At 38.3% G+C, this 10,877-nt stretch overlaps 1 long non-coding RNA gene and 1 pseudogene across 1 annotated transcript in view; both read left to right on the top strand.

The window, feature by feature from the left end:
- Nucleotides 1-2,293: 2,293 nt before the first annotated feature.
- LOC116586267 overlaps nucleotides 2,294-10,877 on the top strand; it is a 179,625-nt gene continuing 171,041 nt past the window's right edge. The window contains exon 1 of the long non-coding RNA XR_004283964.1: nucleotides 2,294-2,485. This is a non-coding gene — a long non-coding RNA (uncharacterized LOC116586267). The remainder of the gene's footprint in view (nucleotides 2,486-10,877) is intronic.
- On the top strand, nucleotides 8,201-8,419 carry LOC116586266 (annotated as a pseudogene).

The raw sequence follows: 10,877 nt of genomic DNA, 5'->3' as shown, positions 1-10,877 counted from the left end.
AGCATGACTAGGAGTTAAAAGTAATTGGGGCACCTGGGTGCCTCAGTGGGTTATGCCTCTGCCTTCAGCTCAGGTCATGATCTTAGGGTCCTGGGATCGAGATCCATGTCGGGCTTTCTGCTCGGCGGGGAGCCTACTTCCCCTTCTCTCTGCCCACTTGTGATCTTTCTCTCTCTCTCTCTGTCAAGTAAATAAAATCTTTAAAAAAAAGTAATAATAAAGGTTGGAATAAAATTACACAGGCTGAAGGGGCTTGCTGTAGTTCAGATAAAAATAGAAGAGATCCATATGTAGATATATCCAAAGAGAAAATTTTGAATTACACAAGTTATAAAAATCCTACAAATGTCCGCTTGGAAAAGGTAATTTAACTACACATTGGAGAGACATACTGAGAAGTTTTTGGCTGATAGCACCCTGATACTGTTTGGAGGAATTGTCTCTTCCCCATGAGAGTCGGCACAGCAAAGTATCGGGCAAGAATCTTTATCCTTTCCTGCCAAGAAGTGGGGATGTAACCTGAGATGAATAGAGCTGTGTCCCCATAGCAGGAAATTTAGCAGAGCAGCACAAAGATGGAAGCCAGTTTCTTCTGTTCGTTCACCCCAGATCCTGGGCCTTGATGTCCATTGTCAGTTCCTGCAACTGATATTTCGGGAGTGGCTCTCTTTTTGTCTTTTCAAGTCTTTTGGTGAAACTCCCCTTAGATTCTGAGTTCCCCTATAACCCTTCCATAAATTTCACTTTTGCTGCACTTGGCAAGAGACCCTAATGAGAGAAGATCTGGGGGTGGGGCTCTAGAGTACCTGTAAGAATGAGGAAGAAGGTGCTTATATTCCCTTTCATATCATTTCCTATCACAGGTCCCAGCAGACCCCCGAATAGGAGAGCAAAGCCATTATGCCTGCCTGATGCACCGATAGGTGGCGCTCTGACAAACTGAGTAGCGGATGCCACAAAGGGTCTGAGGTCTTCTGGAATAGGGGATAGGGTGCCCCTTGGGATGGCCAGAGAAGAATCAAATCATATCGCTACGTTATCATCTCTGGCTAATTTGCTGTGGTCTTACTGTGGTGCCTTCAAGACTCACCATTACTGAGGTAATGGTCAGACCACTCTCTGTATAGTTCATGTGGAGTTCCTTCCTTGTCTTACCACTTGGTTGAGCTGAGGGTGTATCAGATGAGACAGTTGCACTGTCATTTTAATGACAGCATGCATTTTTAGTTTACTGTATTTATATTCTGCATTTATTTATTTATATTCTGTATTTATATTCTGTACATGGACACACAAGTCTCAGGATTTCTTATGTCCTCTCGAGACACTAGCAAAGAAGCCAAGATTGGTTGTCTTTGGTATCACTGGAAGTTTGAAGACTTCTAAAACTGCAATATGTACAGGATTTGGGAGAAGAAAAGGCCATGGCCCAAGCATTTTTTAAAAAGCCTTTATTTATTTATTTGATAGAGAGAGACACAGCCAGAGTAGGAACACAAGCAAAGGAGTGGGAAAGGAAGAAGCAGGCTTCCTGCAGAGCAGGGAGCCTGATGCAGGGCTTGAATCCAGGACCCTGGGATCATGACCTGAGTTGAAGGCAGATGCTTAACTGACTGAGCCACCCAGGCACCCCGACCCAAGCATTTAAAATAAGTCAAGTTGTCATTTATGAAGGACGGTAATAGAAATCTATTTTTAAGGGTGCTGGGTGGTGCATGGGTGGAGGTCTCCACTCTTGGTTTTGGCTCAGGTCATGTTCTCTGGGTTCTAGGGATCGTGCCCTTGTTCAGGCTCAACCCAGTCAACAGAAGGGTCTGCTTGGGATCCTTGCTGCCTCTCCCTCTGCCCCTCCCCTCGTGCTCTCTCTTTCTCTCTCTAAGATAAATTAATCTTAAAAAAAAAAAAAGAAGAAGAAGAAAAAGAAAGCTATTTTTGGATATGTAAGGGTGCAGGGATCAGGGCATCCACATTCCCTTCTTGAAAAACCTGTTCCAGTCAACCAAGAAAAGGAGCAAATCGGAGCATTCAATGAGGGGAACCATGAGGCACGGTTCTAACCTCAGCCTAACCCCAAACCTAACCTGAAGCCAGGGACCTGCTGGATTCTTTGTCATTAGGGGAATTTTGTAATCAGAGCAGAAAGCTTGGTCAAGCTTGGCTTCCCTGAGCCGCTTCCTTCCTCCAAGGCTGATTTTCCTGTACCAGGAAACGTGTCTCTTGCGACACACCCTCTGTACCCCTTACAGATGCCTTGTTTGGTGAGCTCTTGTAATTTTTGTTTCATTTATGTATTTGCAAACAACACCTCACCTATTCACAAGATTGTGACTCAGAGCTGAGAAATAAATACATTTCCCTGTTACCACTGAACAGGATGTTTAGTGCAACTTTTTGACCTTTTTTTCTTTTAAGCAAAGTCATGCAGTCTGCATCTTTAAAACCTGGACTGAAGAATTTTGCCAAACAGAAAGAGAAGAATTGGTTTGTAAGTATATGTATAAAGGTATACAATGAGTGAAAAAAAGAGAAGTAACCTGAATGCTATGACTAGAGAGTGGTTGGATAAACTGTGGCTATGTCCATATTTCTGGAATGTTCTGTGGTTATTAAAAAAGAGGAGTTGGGGGATGCCAGGGTGGCTCAGTCGGTTAAGCTGCTGCCTTCGGCTCGGGTCATGATCCCAGGGTTCGGGGATGGAGTCCTGCATCGGGCTTCTTGCTCGGGAGGAAGCCTGATTCTCCCTCTTCCTCTCCCCCTGCTTGTGTTCCTGCTCTTGCTGTGTTTCTCTCTGTCAAACAAATAAATACAATCTTAAAAAAAAAAAAAAGGAGGAGTCAGATTTATATGCACTGACCGATAGGAAAGGCCACCATGAAGTAAGATGGAGAGGAATGTATATAGAAAAATCAGAGCAAGAGGCACCTTGTTACCTCAGTCAGTTAAGCATCTGCCTTTGGCTCAGGTCATAATCTCAATCAAGGTCCTGGGATCAAGTCCTGTATCAGGCTCCTTGTTCCACGGGGAATCTGCTTTTCCCTCTCCCTCTGCTGTTCCCCCTGCCTGTGCTCTCTCTGTCTCTCTTAAATAAATAAATAAAATCTTAAAAAAAAAATCAGAAGAAAAAAAAACCCCTTTACTGTGAATATTTTCATTTGTGGGCGTTGATAGGAGCATAAGGAATAACATGGACATTGAACTATTAACATTTACTGTCTTCAAGTGGATGTGGTGGTAGGAGTGAGGGTCACAGGTAAGAAGAATACTGTTGTGTTTTTATTTGTTATCAAATAAATAGATTAAAATAAACAAATTATCAATTGTGTTTTTATTTGTTGTATTTTTTGTATATAATAAAAGACCATAAAAGTATATATTGCCTTTCAGTTTGAAAGAGAAATCTAACAAAATAATAAAGATAATTCATCCTGAATGACTTCAGTATTTTTTAATTGAGGAAGATGGATACGTGATCCGGGGACAAACTATTCAGTCAGTCCCTCTGGATGTCATTTCTTGTGACCTATGATGTAGAGTTCTAGAGTTGAATGTGCTTAAAAATCACCTTATGTTAGAGGTGTTCAACTAAATAATTCACTTTCCATAAAGCTTGCCCTTTAAAAGTCTTCAATTCTGTGGCTTTTATTATATTTGGACTTGTGCAGCCATCACTACTCTCTAGGTCCAGGCCATTGCCATCACTCCCTGAAGAAACCCATTAGCACTCATGCTCTGGGATCCCCGCTCCCCACACGGTGGCGACTGCTAGTCCACCATGCCTCTATGGATTTACCCGTTATGGGACTTCCTATAAATGATCACACCAAAATATGTGACCTCTTGTGTCTGGCTCCTTTCAATTAGCATCATCTTTTCAAGGTTTGTGTTGCCGTATGATGATTGGTATTTAATTCATTTTATAGATAAATAGTATTCCATTGTACGGACGTCTGACTTTTGTTTTTCAATTCATGAGCTGATTGGCATTTGAATTATTTCCATGTTTTGCTCTAAGGAGCATCTGAGGACAAGTTTTTGTGTGGGCATGTGTTTTCAATTCTTTTTTCTTTTTTTTTTAAGTTTGTTTAAGTAATCTCTACAGCCAGCCTGAGTTTGAACTCATGACCCCAAGATCCAGAGTTGCATGTTCCTCTAGGTGAACCAGCCAGGTGTCCCTGTTTCCGATTCTTTTTACCTCTTCTACATACCAAGGGCAGAATTGCTGACCTGTATGGGTAAATCCGTGTTTAATATTTTTGGAAACTGCCAAGCTGGTTTCTAAAAACAGTTGTATTATATTATAATACCTCAAGGAGTGCTTGAGGATTCTAATTTCTCCACACCTTTGTCAACCCTTGTTGTTTTCTGTTTTGTTTTTAGCTTCTCTAATAATATCTATTGTTGAGTTTCTTTTAAAATCAATGTTGAGTATTTTTTAATGCTCATTGGGTCATTTGCACTTCTTCTTTGAGTAAATATCTTTTAAAATCCCTTATTTATTAACAATGGAACTATTCATATCACGGTAGAGTTTTATATTCTAGATAGAGGTTCCTTGGCAGATATGTGATTTGAAGATCTTTTCTCCCACTCTATAGGTTACCTTCACTCTCTTGATCGTATCCTTTGTAGGACACAAGTTTAAATTTTGAAGCAGTCCAGTGGATCTTTGGTTTTTTTCTTTTGGCTTGTGCTTTCTGTACCTAAGAAACCATTACCTAATCCTCAATCATGAAAATATGTCCTCTATTTCTTTTAAGAATTTTAATAGTTTTAGCTCTTAAATTTAGGTCTGTGATTCATTTTGGATTAATTTTTATATGTTGTGTGAAGTAGGGATCAAACTTTTTTTTTTGGTGTGTGTATACCTTATTTCAGCACAATTTATTGAAAAGACTCTTCTTTACCCATCCAGTTATCTTGACACCCTTGTCAAAGATCAGTTAACCATAGATGCATGGGCTTATTTTTGGACTCTTAATCAGATCCCATTGATCTGTATATCTATCCTTATGTCGGTACTGTACTGTCTTGATTACTATAGCTTAGTGGTTTGGGAATGTGAATTCCCCAACTTTTTCTTTTTCAAGATTGCTTGGCTATTGTTCCTTGTGTCTCCATGTGAATTTTAGGATCAGCTTGTAAATTTCTGCAGAAAAACCTGGTGAATTTTGATAGGGGTTCCCTTGAATCTGTAGATCAATTTGAGAGTATTGCTATCTTAACAGTATTAAGTCTCCCGATCCACGAACATGGAATATCTATTGATTTTGGTCTTCTTAAATTTCTTTCAATGAATATTTTTTTAAATTTTTTATTTTTTATAAACATATATTTTTATCCCCAGTGGTACAGGTCTGTGAATCACCAGGTTTACACACTTCACAGCACTCACCAAAGCACATACCCTCCCCAATGTCCATAATCCCACCCCCTTCTCCCAACCCCCCTCCCCCCAGCAACCCTCAGTTTGTTTTGTGAGATTAAGATTTCAATGAATTTTTTAAATAACGTTCATCATATAAATCTTACACATTTTATTAAATTTATTTCGAAGGATTTTATTCTTCTTGAGACTATTGCGAACACATTGTTTTCTTAATTTCACTTTCAGATTGTTCATTGCCAGTGTGTGAATATGTGTGAATATACAACTTGTTTCTGTGTATTGGTCTTATATTCTGAATCTTGCTGTATGTACTAATGAGTTCTAATAGTTTTTTTTTTTTGCATTCATTAGGATTTCCTATATATGAGATCATGTTATCTCTAAACATAGTCCTACTTCCTCCTTTACAATCTTGATGCTGTTTATTTTGCCCAGACATATTTGCTTTTAGAACAACATTAAATAGATGTGGTCAGCGTGGACATCTGCCTTCTTAATTGTAGGGGAAAGCATTCAGTCTTTCACTATTAAGTGTGATGTTTGCATAGGTTTTTCAAAGACACTCTTTCTCAAGTTGAAGAGGTTCCCTTTTATCTTATTTTTTAAAATCATGAAACAGCAATCGGCTTTCATCAGTTTTTTTTTTTTTTAAGATTATTTATTTATTTATTTATTTGACAGCGATCAAGTAGGTAGAGCAGCAGGCAGAGAGAGAGAGAGGGGGAAGCAGGCTCTCCGCTGAGCAGAGAGCCCCATGCAGGGCTTGATCCCAGGACTCTGGGATCATGACCTGAGCTGAAGGCAGAGGTTTAACCCACTGAGCCACCCAGGTGCCCCCTCATCAGTATTTTTTTAAAAAACCCACTTTATTGAGACATGGCTGACATACAAAAAGCTCTACACATTTAATGCATACAGTCTGGTAAATTTGGAGAGACGTATACACCCATGAACCATTACCACAATCTGTGTTCTAAATACATTCATCGCTCTCATTGTCAAAAGCTTTTTCTGCATGTGTTGAGGTAATCACGTGGTTTTTGTTTTTGACTGTATTAACATCGTGTATTACATTGGTTGCTTATCAGCTACTCAACCAACCTTGTATCTTGGAATGGCTCCCACTTGGTCATGGAGTATAATCCTTTCCTATGTTGCTGGATTCCGTCGGTTAGTATTTTGTTGGATTTTTGCATCTATATTTGTAAGATCTTTCGTTTTGTTTTTATTTTTGTGCGATGACCGTGGTTTTGGTATCAGAGTAGGACTGCTCTCATGAAATGAGTTGGGGAGGGTTTATTTCCTTATGAAACCTTGTGTAAGAGTTTCTGAAAGATGGACACCAATTCTTCTTTCAACATAGGGTTGAATTCACCTTTGAATCCATTTGGTCCTGGGCTTTCCTTTGCGGTGGTTTTTTGATTACTAATTCAATCTCTTTACTTGTTATGGGTCTACTCAGATTGTCTGTTTTTCTTAAGTCAGTTTCATTCAAGTGTTTCTGGGCATTTGTTTATTTCATTTAGTTTACATTAATTGTTTCCATACAGTTATCCATTGTATTTCTTTATAGTCATTTCATTCTTACAAGGTCGGTATTTATATTACCCGTCCCATTCCTCATTTTAGTAATATGAGTTTCTCTCTTTTTTGTCTTTGTTAGCCTAGCTAAATGTTTGTCAACTTGCTGATCTTTTCAAAAAAGCAGCTTTTGGTTTCATTGATTTTCTCTATTGTCTTTCTAGTCTCTTGTACTAATTTCTGCTCAAATATTATTATTTCCTCTTTCTTCTTGCTTTAGTTTTAGTTTGCCCTTTGTTTTTAGTTTCTTACAATGGAGTTTAGGCTATTAATCTGAAATTTAAGAAATTTTTTAATTTAAGATTTCATTTATTTATTTGAGGGAGAGATAGCTAGAGAGAGCACGAGTGGAAGTGGGGGACAGGAAGAGAGAGAAGCAGACTTGCCTCCGATCAGGGAACCCAACTTGGGGTTTCATCCCAGGATCATCAGTGGAAGGTAGATGTGATGATTAACTGACTGAGACACCCAGGTGCTCCTAAAATTTTTTTAAAACATAGGCATTTACTACTATAAATTTCCCTCCAAGCAGTGTTTTAACTCCCCCCCCCCACCATAAATTTTGGTATGCTGTGATTTTATTTTCCCTTATTTTAAAGTATTTTCTAATTTCCTCTGGTGATTTCTTTTTTGACCCATTGGTTATTTAAGAGTGTGTTATTTAATTTCCACACTTAAAAATTCTTCCAGTTTCCTTGTTTCATCAATGTCCACTTTATTCCATTGTGGTTGGAGAACAGTCTGTCTCTTATTTTTTTTTTTTAAGATTTTTAAATTTATTTGACAGACAGAGTTCACAAACGGCAGAGAGGCAGGCAGAGAGAGAGAGAGGAAGAAGCAGGCTCCCTGCTGAGCAGAGAGCCCGATGTGGGGCTCGATCCCAGAACCCTGGGATTATGACCTGAGCCGAAGGCAGAGGCTTTAACCCACTGAGCCACCCAGGTGCCCCTGTCTCTTTTTAATCTTGTAGATTTCCTGAGGTTCATTTTATAGCTTAATGTATAAGGTATTCTGGAGAATGTTCCTTTGTGTACTTGAAAGGATTGTATATTTGCTACTGTTGGATAAAATATTCTTAAAGTGTGCTGATGGGTCTAGTTGCCTTCTGATGTTACACATTACTTTATAAAGTCAGCTTGTACAGTCTTGGATATATTGCATGATTAGAACTATATAACAATTCTTAACAGAATATTTTGAGCAAGCTGTGGCTGAGGCTTTATTGGCCTCACTATGTCTGCCATTTCCAATTTTCAGAGGCTCTTGACCGTAATCTTGCAGCTTATGTGGACCTGTACTAATATCTGATCTTTGGCACCCAGCCCCCTGGACAGAAATAAAACTGGATTGTTTGATATATTTTGGACGTGTGCCCAAACTGGTGAGTGGAAGAGTTTTTGTGTTGCGGTATGCTGTATAGTGGTGGCCTTCAGCATCCTCTTCATGCAGTAGTTTGGAAAAATATCAGAATTCAGTCACCATCAGATTTCAGTATGAAAAAAGGACTTACGTGCAGAAAATAATGGGATGAATGGTTAACGCTTTTATTTCTGAACGTTGAATGAGATAAATTTCCAGCTGCTCTTCTCTATTTTTGTTATTGGGCCAATGTTCTATATAAATAGAATGCAACCATTTAATTAAAAGTTAGGGGTACCTGGGTGGCTCAGTCTGTTAAGCATCTGCCTTTGGTTCAGGTCGTGATCTTGGGGTCCTGGGATCAAGCCCCGCATTGGGCTTCCTGCTCAGTGGGGAGCCTGCTTCTCCCCCTCCTCATGCTCTCTCTCTTTCTCAAATAAATAAATAAAATCTTAAAAAAAAAAAGAGTTTACTATGTCTGTAACAGTGAATCTTGGTATGGTCGCTACGAGATTACCTTCTGCAAATGTTATTCTGTTATATCAAATACCAGTGAGGTATGTCTAAGGCACATCATAGAAAACAAAATTGGTAAATAACTCAACTTCCTTTCACTGTGATTTGGAAATGATGAATATTTATAGAATGAGAAAAAAGTATTTTGAGGGAATTTATGGATTTTAATAATTACTTCTACCTGGTGTGATTGTGGGTGGCATCCCCCCTTATTCTATTTTCCTGTATTTTTCACGTTTCTTGTGTTGAGCATGAATTATATAATACTGATAAATTTAAAATCAAATCAGACAAAATGGAAGCGTACAGTTAGACTTACTGGAGGAGGTAATGAAACTGTGGTAACATTTATCCAGATATATTTCTTACCACAAAGCATTGTGAAAACAGCTGGTCCTCAGTAGTTGTATGTTGAATCAAAGATGACAGCTTTCCATCTGTGTAAACATTGAGTATAAATATAAGGAATAGACTGGTTACTTTGACTTTCATATTAAACCTGTAAACTTCATATAGCTCATTTTTGTAAGATGTGAGAAAAAAAACCTAAGGATTGGAATCCTCAATCTTTTTTTTTTTTTTTTTAGCCAATCTCCTATTGTCTGCCAACAGCTTTGCTGTTGTCAGCAAGATTGCCTATTTTTGGATATGGCAACTCCATAGTCAGTGTCTTTTATTTTATGCTAGCAGAACCTTAATTAAAGTTTTGCTGGCTATGTTTTGCTAATTTTTCAACAAATAAGCAAATTTTAAAGTCCCACTCTATGAAGTAATTGTGCGTACTTTCCTTCCTTCCTTCCTTTCTAAAAAGAGGGAGAGGGAGCATGGGAGGGGCAGAAAGAATCTTAAGCTGACTCCACACCCAGCATGGAGCCTAACCGAGGGCTCCATCTCCTCACCCTGAGATCATGACCTGAGCCGAAATCAAGAGTCAGATACTTAACTGACTGAGCCACCCAGGTGTCCAGATGTGTAGTTGTTTTTTATTAAATTAGAGAACAATAACGATGTTTATTAGTTCATATCCACATTTGGTCAGAAAAGATTTGCAATGGTTTGAAAAGGAGTTATTTCCTACAACTTCAAGGACTTTTGCTTTAATGGACATGGTGGAAAGCTTAAAATACAGGACTTCTGTGACTTCTAACTGCTCCTTTCTTGCTCACAAGGAGAGGATTTGCAGAATCAGCATTTCTTGTAATAGGATCATGTTGTAAAATGTGGTGCCATCTGCAAATAGATTAATAATATGGGAGGCAGTGCCAGTTTTTATGCCTTGTAATTTGGGATGATTCTCATCACAACTGTGAGTGTTTCTATAGTGAAAGCAAGAGGAATAAGCCGCTTATCATCTTATGTCTCTCTAGATTGCAGTCCAAACTACAAAATTTATTTCAGGACAAGCATTAGCTCCTTAGGTAGAGAAATAATTCTCTCAAATAACATCTTCTTTCTATTTCTGAAGAAATATTCCCTCTAGGGAGCTTCTGGTACATGAATACATTATTACAATTTATGGTCATGAATTAAATTAAAAATTTCCTCTATCCGTGTGTGCCAACTTCCTGTTCCTAATAAATCTGCTGTATTTAGGAGTGATGGGCATCTATAGAACTGTTTTTGTTGTATCTCTATTGAGTTAGGACAAGAGCACAAATTAGGAATATTTTCTGTTTGCTAAAATGTACAATGAAAATTCAAATAAAAATAAAAATTGACAAGAATCCCATCTGGCTCCATTCTTTTGTAGCTTTTAAGATTTTCAGCGGTTTTTCCCAGTGTTTTGTTTTCCCAGTTTCCCTTTGTTTTTGTTTTTCATGACCAGACATTGAGGTCAGAATGGGAGTTTAGCAATCTCATGAATTTCAGGCCATCATGGTTACATGGCTAAGGAAGATAAAGGGACACTTTTTGTTCTCCAAATTCTCATAGTATTTTTTTTTTAACTTTTGTAGGAGGATTATATATGAATATATGGGTGTGAGTATAGTACATGTATTAGTTGGAAATATTTGCCCTTCTATTTTATTCTTTA

This window comes from Mustela erminea, chromosome 3 (assembly GCF_009829155.1).
Source record: "Mustela erminea isolate mMusErm1 chromosome 3, mMusErm1.Pri, whole genome shotgun sequence".
Taxonomy (NCBI): domain Eukaryota; kingdom Metazoa; phylum Chordata; class Mammalia; order Carnivora; family Mustelidae; genus Mustela; species Mustela erminea.
The sequence above is the reverse complement of the archived record's forward strand: the minus strand, read 5'-3'. Positions and strand labels throughout refer to the sequence as shown.